This window comes from Gobio gobio (assembly GCF_949357685.1).
Source record: "Gobio gobio genome assembly, chromosome: 11".
NCBI classification, from domain to species: domain Eukaryota; kingdom Metazoa; phylum Chordata; class Actinopteri; order Cypriniformes; family Gobionidae; genus Gobio; species Gobio gobio.
In genome coordinates this window covers 8,802,982-8,812,708 of record NC_137104.1, presented here as the reverse complement: position 1 = coordinate 8,812,708, position 9,727 = coordinate 8,802,982, and the positions used below count along the sequence as shown (strand labels likewise).

Below are 9,727 nucleotides of genomic sequence, written 5' to 3'. Positions count from 1 at the left end.
ATTCTGACCTCTGCGAAAGAGTTTAGATGGAGTGGATGGACGTCCATCGTCCTGGCACTCCCGGCTGCCGCTCTGCCACTCCCTCTTCCTGTCCGTCTGACCTGTGGACACAGAAACACAAAACTCAGAAGACAGAAGTGCTAAATGTGTAGGAAGCTCCTGCATCTGTGTCTGGGTCGGTCATCAGAACAGAACAGGGTCTCCAAACCACCTGACCAGCCGTCTGAGAGAAAGTGGCTCTCCTGGATTTGGAGAGGCTGGAATATTTCAGTAACATAACATCCCATAAACAAGTGAAACACCTAAAGCACTCACCTCCTGTTTCACCCATCATATTCGGCATCGACATCCTCCTCCAATCTGGAATAAAAACAATACAAAACACAAAACACAACACAACACAACACAATACAATACAATACAATACAATACAATAAACTCTCCTCAAAAATACTCCTCCCAGAAAAATAAAAAGAAATAAAATTTGAAACTCCTAAAATAAGAAAAGAACAATAAGATAGCACTATAGAAATAGTAAGAACTAAAACTCAAAAATATAACTGTGTAAAGGATATCTCCTGCGTTGTTCTTCCAGAATAAAACTCTTGTCTCAGGAATCGTCCGAACAGCTTCAAAATCTCAGTCAGCACAGAAAATATTCTGCAAAAGTTTTTGAATTCGCCTCGTCTCTCTCAACAACAGATCGCGATCAGTGCGGCTGCATATGAGTCAGAATCAATTCATAACAATGTTCATAACATGCGTCGCCATAGCAACTAAAACTCAAATCATTCATATGAGCAGAGCACGTGACCGCGCATCGATCTAACACATTTATTGAATAGTTATGAACTTAATTTGGACGTTTTCTTTAATAAAAAGTCTGAATCTGTTTCATTGAATCAGTTTAAAACTTTGATTCAGTGATTCCTCTGCATCATCATCACTCAGAAATGCTAGATATCTCTACAATTAACAGGCGGACGTTTTCCGGAAATGTCCCCGTTTTTTACAGCTCGTTCAAAACAACCGGCATATACATTGCAAAAAAGCCCAACATACAGCAGCTGCTGGGGCATCATGTTGTGATTCTTTCACCAGCAGATGGCGCTGTGAGCTGCGCTGACTCTACTTGGTCGCGCGCACGCAGCTTCATGATGAACGTCACCGAAAGCAGAGCGCCATTATCGTCAAATATCTAAGAAACATCGTTATCACTTTCAAGGTAGTAACATACTTACTATTCATGTTAAATTAAAGTAATACTGTTTGCATGTGCTCTATAACAGATCCTCAACGGGGTGCGGGATTGTTTTGTCCCCAAAAGTTCCAGTCACAAAGCAGTGATTACCACACATCTTAACTAGCCTATCTATCTATATATATATATATATATATATATATATATATATATATATATATATATATATATATATATATATATATATATATATATATATATATATATATATATATAAATATATAATTACACCTTACCCTAGCTCACAAAAAATACATGTGCAGAATACACACATACTTAAATTCATGCTTAAAATAAGCCTAAAATGCAAAATAACAAGACCAATTAAAGATAGTAACAGTTATTTCAAGCACAAACGTAACAAAACATTTGAAGTAAAAGAAAAAAAGTAATTTATACAGTATAAACTTGTGAAAATGAAAGTATTAAATACAATTATATTTGTTAAATAGTTTTATTCCATATTTATGTTGTTTTATTTGTGTAATGTGTTTTTGTTAAATCATGTTCTAATATTGTTTTGAACGGCTTGTGATTTACAGTGGTGGTTTTACTATGAACTGTTTTCATTGTTTGATTGTTTTTTTGTTTTGTTTTTGCGGGTGCAGTGAATTGTATTAAAACCAGACCAAAAATCGTAATAATAACAAAACTAAATCATAATAATTATTAATGTTAATAATAATATAGGGAGCCCAGCCCACAACGACAACAAAAAACATTCAAAAATATATTGTCCCTGTTTTTAATTAATAGACAGGCCTAATAACAAATGAGATTTCTGAAATGAGAATGTCCAAGTTTCCATTTCAGAAATCTGGTCACCTTACTCTGCATGCATCAAAATGTGTTGCTAAATACTTTTATTTATTTTATTTATTTTTTACTATATTTTTCTATATTATTGCATATGAATAAAAAAAAAATTTAAATAATGTTTCTTTGTATTAGTTTAATGGTGAATTTTTTTTAGTTCTTATTATTTTAACTTTTTTTTCATGGTATTAAAATGTAAGTTTATGTGTGTGTGTTTAGTTGAGTTTCATACTTCAGGCTTTTATGGCGCATATACTATGATATTATTATACTATGATTAACATTTTCAAAGAGGGGAAAAAAACACCTTAATTTTATTCAGAAGCTCAAACTAAGCAAAAATGCGTAATTTTGTGCACCTGCTGATATTTATATTGTCAAAACGTAAGATGAAATTCTGATAGCTTGTAATGTCAGTCAGTGAGATCTTTATAATAGACTTAAAATGCATATAAATATCAGTTGTCACTCTATATTCCCCAATAATGTCTTAGTAAGATTATATTGAAATGCTTTCACGATCTAAGCTCTGTAGTTTTTGATGACTGAGAGATGAACAAATAAACTCAAAAGCCTGATGGATCATATTTGATACTGACATTTTAACATGGGTTTCCTAAAATATTATGTATGGATAATCAAACTATCAATCAGACAACATTAGATTGTGTGCAGATGTTTTTTCAGCAAAGTTTTGATTATGTTTATCATGATCAAAGAGGCCTTAGAAATTTACATATCAAATATTATACAATAGGCTTTATAGGGTTAATAGTATTAATATCTCTCACTCAGGGCCAAACCCCTGCTCTTATCGATACAATTAAACTCGCTTTCTGTCGTTTATCAGTTGATGCTCAAGGTCTGGGGGAGTAAGGAGGAAGCATCCCAACTGGAGAAGTGCGAGGCGGCTGCTCTCATTGTGGAGGGAACAGCTCATCAGCTAATGTCGTCGGATGGAGAAGTTGATTGATCCATACCTAGGAAACTTCAGTGAGGTCTTGTGTTAGCAGATTGTTTGCCAAGAATATAAGCTACCGTGCATTGGGGTGTTTTCTGCCATTTCAGGTTGAGTTTATTGAGATCCATGCCCTCCAGTCAGACCAGGAGGAGATAGACAGCCGGTTGTGCTCCGCCTGCATCATGCCGTCAAGCTGGGATTCAAGTCGGCAGTAGTGAGGACCCTGGACACCGACATCTTCTTCATCCTTCATCCTGCATCACGCTGACACCATCAACCTCGTCATCTACCTCGACACTGGCATGGGCCGTCACCGTCAGCTGGTCAATGTCCCAGAGCTGGCCACTCCTCTTGGGCAGCCGTACTGCAGCAGCTGCTCGGCTACTGTGTGTTTAGTGGTGAGGACTGTACCAGCACCTTCAAAGGCAAGGGCAAGGTGACACCGCTCAAAAAGCTCCAGAAGAACCCCAAATTTCAAAAGGGTTTCAGGTTGGTGGATGAATTTTAGACAGTTGAATTTGAATGTATTGAATATAATATTTGGAGAGAGCAAACTTAGCAATTATCCCAACAATCTTCCTCCAGTCAGCTGTGCGATGAGTGGAAGGTGAAGTTGGAAGTGCAGGAGCAGCTGGAGGTCTTCACGTGTGTGATGTACAGTCAAGCATGTGAGACATCAGTCAAGCCGGTCAGGAGCAAGATGCTCAAGAAGATTGTGGGAGAAGACGAGACCCTCAGCATTAAGTCGAGAGTCGATTTTGCTCGCCTGCCCCACTGCCAAGACTCACTCATCCCTCACATCCAGCGGGCAAGCGGGCAGCTGAGCCGATCTTCCGGAGGCCTAAACCCTATGACGAGGGTCAGGGGTGGGAGAAGACGGACGGAGGGATTTTGGAGCCTGTCTGGTCTTGTGGACCAATTCTGGCCCCATCTCTCATTGACCTGTTTGCTGATGATGATGGAGAGGGGGAAGAGGATGAGGTGGAGATTGATGATAAACAAACATGATGATCATTGATCCATTTAATAGTGATCAATTTAATAACCTTGCAATTGTTATAACAGAATAAATTAGATTTATACGGCTAAATTTTCAACACAAATAGCAAAAGTTACATCATAATGAGCCTAAATGTGTTATTTGCCTGTTTTTCACCAATAGAGTGGTTGTACCATGTCAATGACCTTTCCATTTGATTCCTGGTGTCCGAATTATATTAGCAAGTGGGTTCATTTGTCTCTGTATGTTGTGTGGTTTAGGAGTTAAGATGGCCGCCAAACGAACCCCATGGGACATTAGTTGACCTCGGCAACGGCAAAAATTCTTAACAAGAAACCATTAGGGTCTCAAAAAAACAGGTTACAAAAAACTGCCTAGCGGATACACGGGAACCCATTTCTCCTGCTAGACTACTTGATTATCAAAGTTTAACAAAGTGAAACATTTTACTCGAAATCACACGTTTTCTGTGTAATTTGACATGTAACGTTACCAAAAATGTCAGATTTAATCTAATTCTTTATGATTTCAGTTAATACAGGTGGAGCTGGCAAAGGTGGAGGGTTTCTAAAATCGCGCTGCAACTACAGCAAATGCTAACAAAGCATTTGAAGGTTGAGCATGACAGCTCATTGGCTACTGATACAGCAGGAACCAATCAGATGTGCTCTAAAGAGAATGATGTGATTGCAAGCAGATTGAGTTAAAGGTGCAGTAAGCGATTTTTGAGAAACACTGTTGATATTTGAAATCACCAAAACAAACACGCCCCTACCCAAAAGGATCACACCCCAATCTTGATAGCGCCACCCCCAACTTCACAAACACGCTATGGCGCACAAGCACCTCCCCCCTCATGAGTGGACACGCCGATTGGCTACACGTGTGCTTTAGTGCTCGGTCCGATCCACTTTCAACAGCGTTTCTCAGAAAATACGCTTACTGCACCTTTAAGGAGCTATCAGCCTGCGCCATCTAGAGTTTCAGGACAGAACTTTTTATTCGTTTTTGGGAAACTATTCCTATGAGCTTCAAGATTGACCTAAATCATTCTCAAGGCCAAAGTATGCAGGATTTACATGTTTACAGTCTGGTACAAATTGTGGTTTTGGTCTATACGGCTAATTTTGCCCTTCATGACAACTGTGAGGGGGGTGAATTTTTTTATAACTCATTCGTTTACATTATATAAAGCATTAAAGTTCTGCATAATTAAGGGCGTGGCCACTTCGAGTGACAGGTGGATTGCCCCTGCTGTTTGTCTGCTGTCCGTTAGCTCCACCCACTCCACCTGTTAGCTCATCTTTAGCCCCTTTTCAGTTATCCGGGAGTGACATGCTGTCAAGATGGCAACGGCCGCACTTTAGGCTTCAGAAACCTATGGGTGATGTCACGGACACTACGTTCATATTTATTTACAGTCTATGTGTGGCAACCGTGCCCTGGGTGCGTCGATTCACTAGGCAGTCGAAGAAAAACACATTGCCCTGGCTAAATGAAGAGTGTAGGATACTTATGAAGGAAAGAGATCAATTATTGAAACAATCTTTAAAATCAGGTCTTTCAACAGACCGACAAAAATGTACCTCATTAAGTAATAAAGTAAAAAAAGATAAACTAAAGCCAACTTCTTCATCAATACTATTGAAGAGGCAAGAGGAAATGGGAGGAAGATATGGCAAACCATCAACAAGCTGATTGGCAGAAAAAGTTGAAAATTAACACTGAATTAGTTACAGATCCAACCATCATATCTACAGAACTCTTTCTTTCTAGACTCTGTTTATGAAACAACTCAACTTTTTAATTCACCTAGCTATTCTATTTGCTCCATTAATTATGCACAGCCGATTTCTATTTACAACAAATAACTGAAACAGAAGTAGCATCAGTGGCTTAAAAAATTCTAAGGCCATGGATATCTATGGCCTTGATACTAATTTTCTAAAAAGGCACAAAGAGACCCATTCATACAGCCCATGACATATTTCATTAATCAGTCCTTAAAGGGGTGTTGAACTGAGAAATCAACTTTCCCTTGAGCTTTTGATATATAAAAGGTCATGGTAATATAAGAATAACCTGTAAGTTTCAGAGCTGAAAACTTCCAGTGTGTGTGTGTCCGTGTCCGCGAGAGTGTGTGTGATTTAATCATTGTGTTTGTTTGATATTTTGCGAGTCCTCTGAGCATTTCCCCAGAAGATACCCATATGGACTGACTGAAGCTCATTAAATATGCAAATCTTATCCAATCCTAGCCGTGGGCGTTTACTTCCAAGTGTTCAGTGCGGCACGCCCATCAAATCCGAGTGTTTTTCAGAGAGCCTCAAAACCAAGGCAGAAAATAGCCTATTACTTATTCATTATGATGTTTTTTAATGTAAAAACCACCCAAACGTCATAAGTTGACCTCAGATAACAGTATAAAAAAAATAAAAAAGCCAGTTCATGACCCCTTTAAGACAATCCATTGTGCCATCAGCTTGAAAGATGGCCCTGGTATAGTCGAAAAATGGGTGGCTAAACTGATTCAACATCTCAATACAAGCAATAATTTATTCCACCCTATGGGATTTGGGTTCAGGGTTCAACTGTGTGTTTCTGGGAAAGGTTAAAGGCTATCTAGATAAGAGTTCTTATGTTGGTGCTGTCTTTATAGATCTAAATCGAGCTTTCGATACTGTTAATTACAAAGTTCTTTTATCTAAATTAACATATTTCAATTTCTCTGAACAAGCTCTTAACTGGATAAAATCATTAGCCTGGCGTGGTAGTCTGGTACCGCTCCATTGAGCTTTGATTATGGGGCGTGTTTCAACCGAGCCAGGAAAGACCTCAATTGGATAGACCCACAACCAATCAGAGCAACGGAGCGACGCGTAACGTTAGTTGTCAAATGTCAACAGAACTCAACTGCACTGTGTTGCCAAGTCCGTGTTTTTCTCCATGTCCGCGGGTTGAAGCGACCCCAATTATGTGATTATATAAACCCAGGAATGCGAATTTTAGCAGGCAACCTTGCCAAAATAACATATTTTGCCAACCAAACGCCATTTTTTTCCGGAGAACACCTGGGAAAGTTATTGTTTTGGGCTATAGTTTTGAGTAGCAATTGTGCGCGACATTGCAAAAACACTTGGAAACCCTGTCTGCACGCACGCTGGATTAAGTAACGTTACAAGAAAAATATGAGTGTAAACGATCTTTGCCAGTAATAAAATAATTTAAGGATACACAGAGTACTTACCAACACGATCATCGTTTCTGAGAGAAATAGTGAAGGTGAATGCATATACGAACAAGTTCTCCGTTTAGGATAAGAGCAAATTCAACCCAAGAGCCTTCGATGATGTGGATGATTACGTTACTGTTGATCATCTGTCCATCATCGTCTCAAGCCCGCCCTGACAATTTCATTGGTCCAAACAGTTTCTGTTCGGGCATAATTACTCCTCTATGGAGCGAGTCCAGACCGAATTGCCCGAGCAAAAAAAATTGTGGGCGGGGCTAAATTCGGCTGGCATCCAGGCTATAAAATCATACCTATCCAGTAGAAAGCAACGTGTTTGTGTTAATGATTCAAAGTCCCCATTCTGTGAATGTCCAGTAGGGGTCCCCCAAGGCTCCACACTTGGTCCAATCGTGTTTACACTGTATATAAATGATCTGCCAGAGGCATGTCAAAATGTTGATGTTCAGATGTATGCAGATATGCTGTAATCTTTACACATGCTAAGAACTACCAAGAGATAGCATCCACACTTACATCTGCAATGGCTCACTAAGTCATGTCTCTAGTACCTAAACATAAACAAATGTTCTGTATGGCGTTTACTAAACAAAATATGAAGGTGTCACATTCTAATGCCCCTCCGCTTCATGGCTTCTTCCAAAGCGGTGGTAGTACACGCAGGGGTGGAAAAGGGGTTTCGAGGGAGGACGGAGTTCCAGCTAAAAAAAAAAAAAAAAAGGTTCCATTTTATTTTATTTTTATTTAAAAGGATTTGTATATTTTAGCAACTCAATATTCTACAATATAATAGCCACATATACACGTAATGTAATGAATAATAATAAAGAAGTAGCAGAATATTTTGTGATAAAGGCTGCACAATGTCAACTTTTCTGATTGGCCAATACCGGCAGACTGCAGCCAATGGAAATGCTTCTCCATTGTTACGTGCTTGAGGTAAATTATCTGGAATGATGAACTGTGATTTTTGACCCAAAACCCGTTACTTTAACTGTTCTAAATTAGGATATATCTGGATCAATGTGCACTGACCGCCACAGTGTTCTTGTCAGAGAACTCAGAGTCATGGATAGATGATAGCCTTTTAATGATTGCTTTGTATCAACACAGATGGACATGTGCAAGGTTGATCTAGAACAGTTAAAGAGAAATAATAATTAACATATAAATCACTTAAGTGATATAAATAAACTCAACATAAAGTGTCTTCATCCTCATTCAAGTGATAGCGATCGCTATATTAAACTTCAAAGGATTGACGTCAATGATTCAGCGCATAACTCACGTGAGATAAATAGATTGCATGAATATAAATGAATAAAACTTATAAACAGTATCTGCAACGAATACACTTGTAATACAACATTAATATTCAAATAACACTGGACTTACTTGTACATTACTCAAACAATGTCCTTAAAGTGCGAGCAATCCAGCGACTAGCGCTACGCATATTCTCAGTCTACTAAATGAGCGTAAGCTGCGCATGTTGCGCAATATTCTGTAACGTGCAGCGCTGATTCTGCGCGCATCTCCGGTTATTATGCTGAACATGGAGAATTCAGAACATTAACAGATGCCATAACAGAAACTTTGAAATGATAAAGCTGTGTTAACCTGCCTGAAATTATCCTGTCTATAAATATAATAATAATAATACATAAATGGTCATCTAAAAATGATCCGGCCGTCTTTCCCGAAAAGAGCTTGAATTTCCGTTATATCGAGTGAAATCAGATCCAGAATCGCACACTGTAATTCAGAAATGCATGCGAGATATGCACAAAACACACACAAATGGCGACCCATGCTGGTCAAAATTGGAAATGCAATGAAAACACAGGCCAAGCATGTAATGATACCTGGAAAATAAAATAAGGATTAAAAGGGATTTGAGGTAATAAAGAAAAAAAGAAGAAGAAAGAAATAAGAATGGTAAAAGCAGTTCTAGTCTAATTGTAGCCTAGATGTGAGGTAATCCATTTAGGCTGAACTCTTTGCTAATAGTATTTTATTTAAAATATGCACACATTCAATATTCACTATGTCAAAAGTGCAAAACGTGTCTTATAAATTCCATTAAAAAAAATGAACAGTTTACATCACTGTATTATTACTGTGGGTCGTTGAATACATCTATCATAAACAGTTGTCAAATATTAAATGTTTAGCTACTTATATCTCACCACGCACCCCAAAAATGATAAGAGATGTTTCTATTGTTATAATAATGATTGTCTAAAATGTCTACACATAAAGGTAAAAATAGTATTATTTTAATTTTAAAAGTGTTTGTTTTCCAGTAGATGGCAGCAATCCTCCACTAAACCAAAGCACATGTTCACTTTATCATCATGAATGAAAATGAGAAATGTAGATATTTTTTAAAAGTGGATTTTAAAATGATGCCATTTTATATAACTGTATTAATTTGTA

At 38.0% G+C, this 9,727-nt stretch overlaps 1 long non-coding RNA gene across 1 annotated transcript; it reads left to right on the top strand.

Moving 5' to 3' along the window:
• Positions 1-1,134: 1,134 nt before the first annotated feature.
• On the top strand, positions 1,135-4,270 carry LOC307133586. The gene is made up of 3 exons (XR_013817446.1): positions 1,135-1,225; positions 2,928-3,527; positions 3,624-4,270. It is a non-coding gene; the product is annotated as an uncharacterized lncRNA (long non-coding RNA).
• Positions 4,271-9,727: the final 5,457 nt, after the last annotated feature.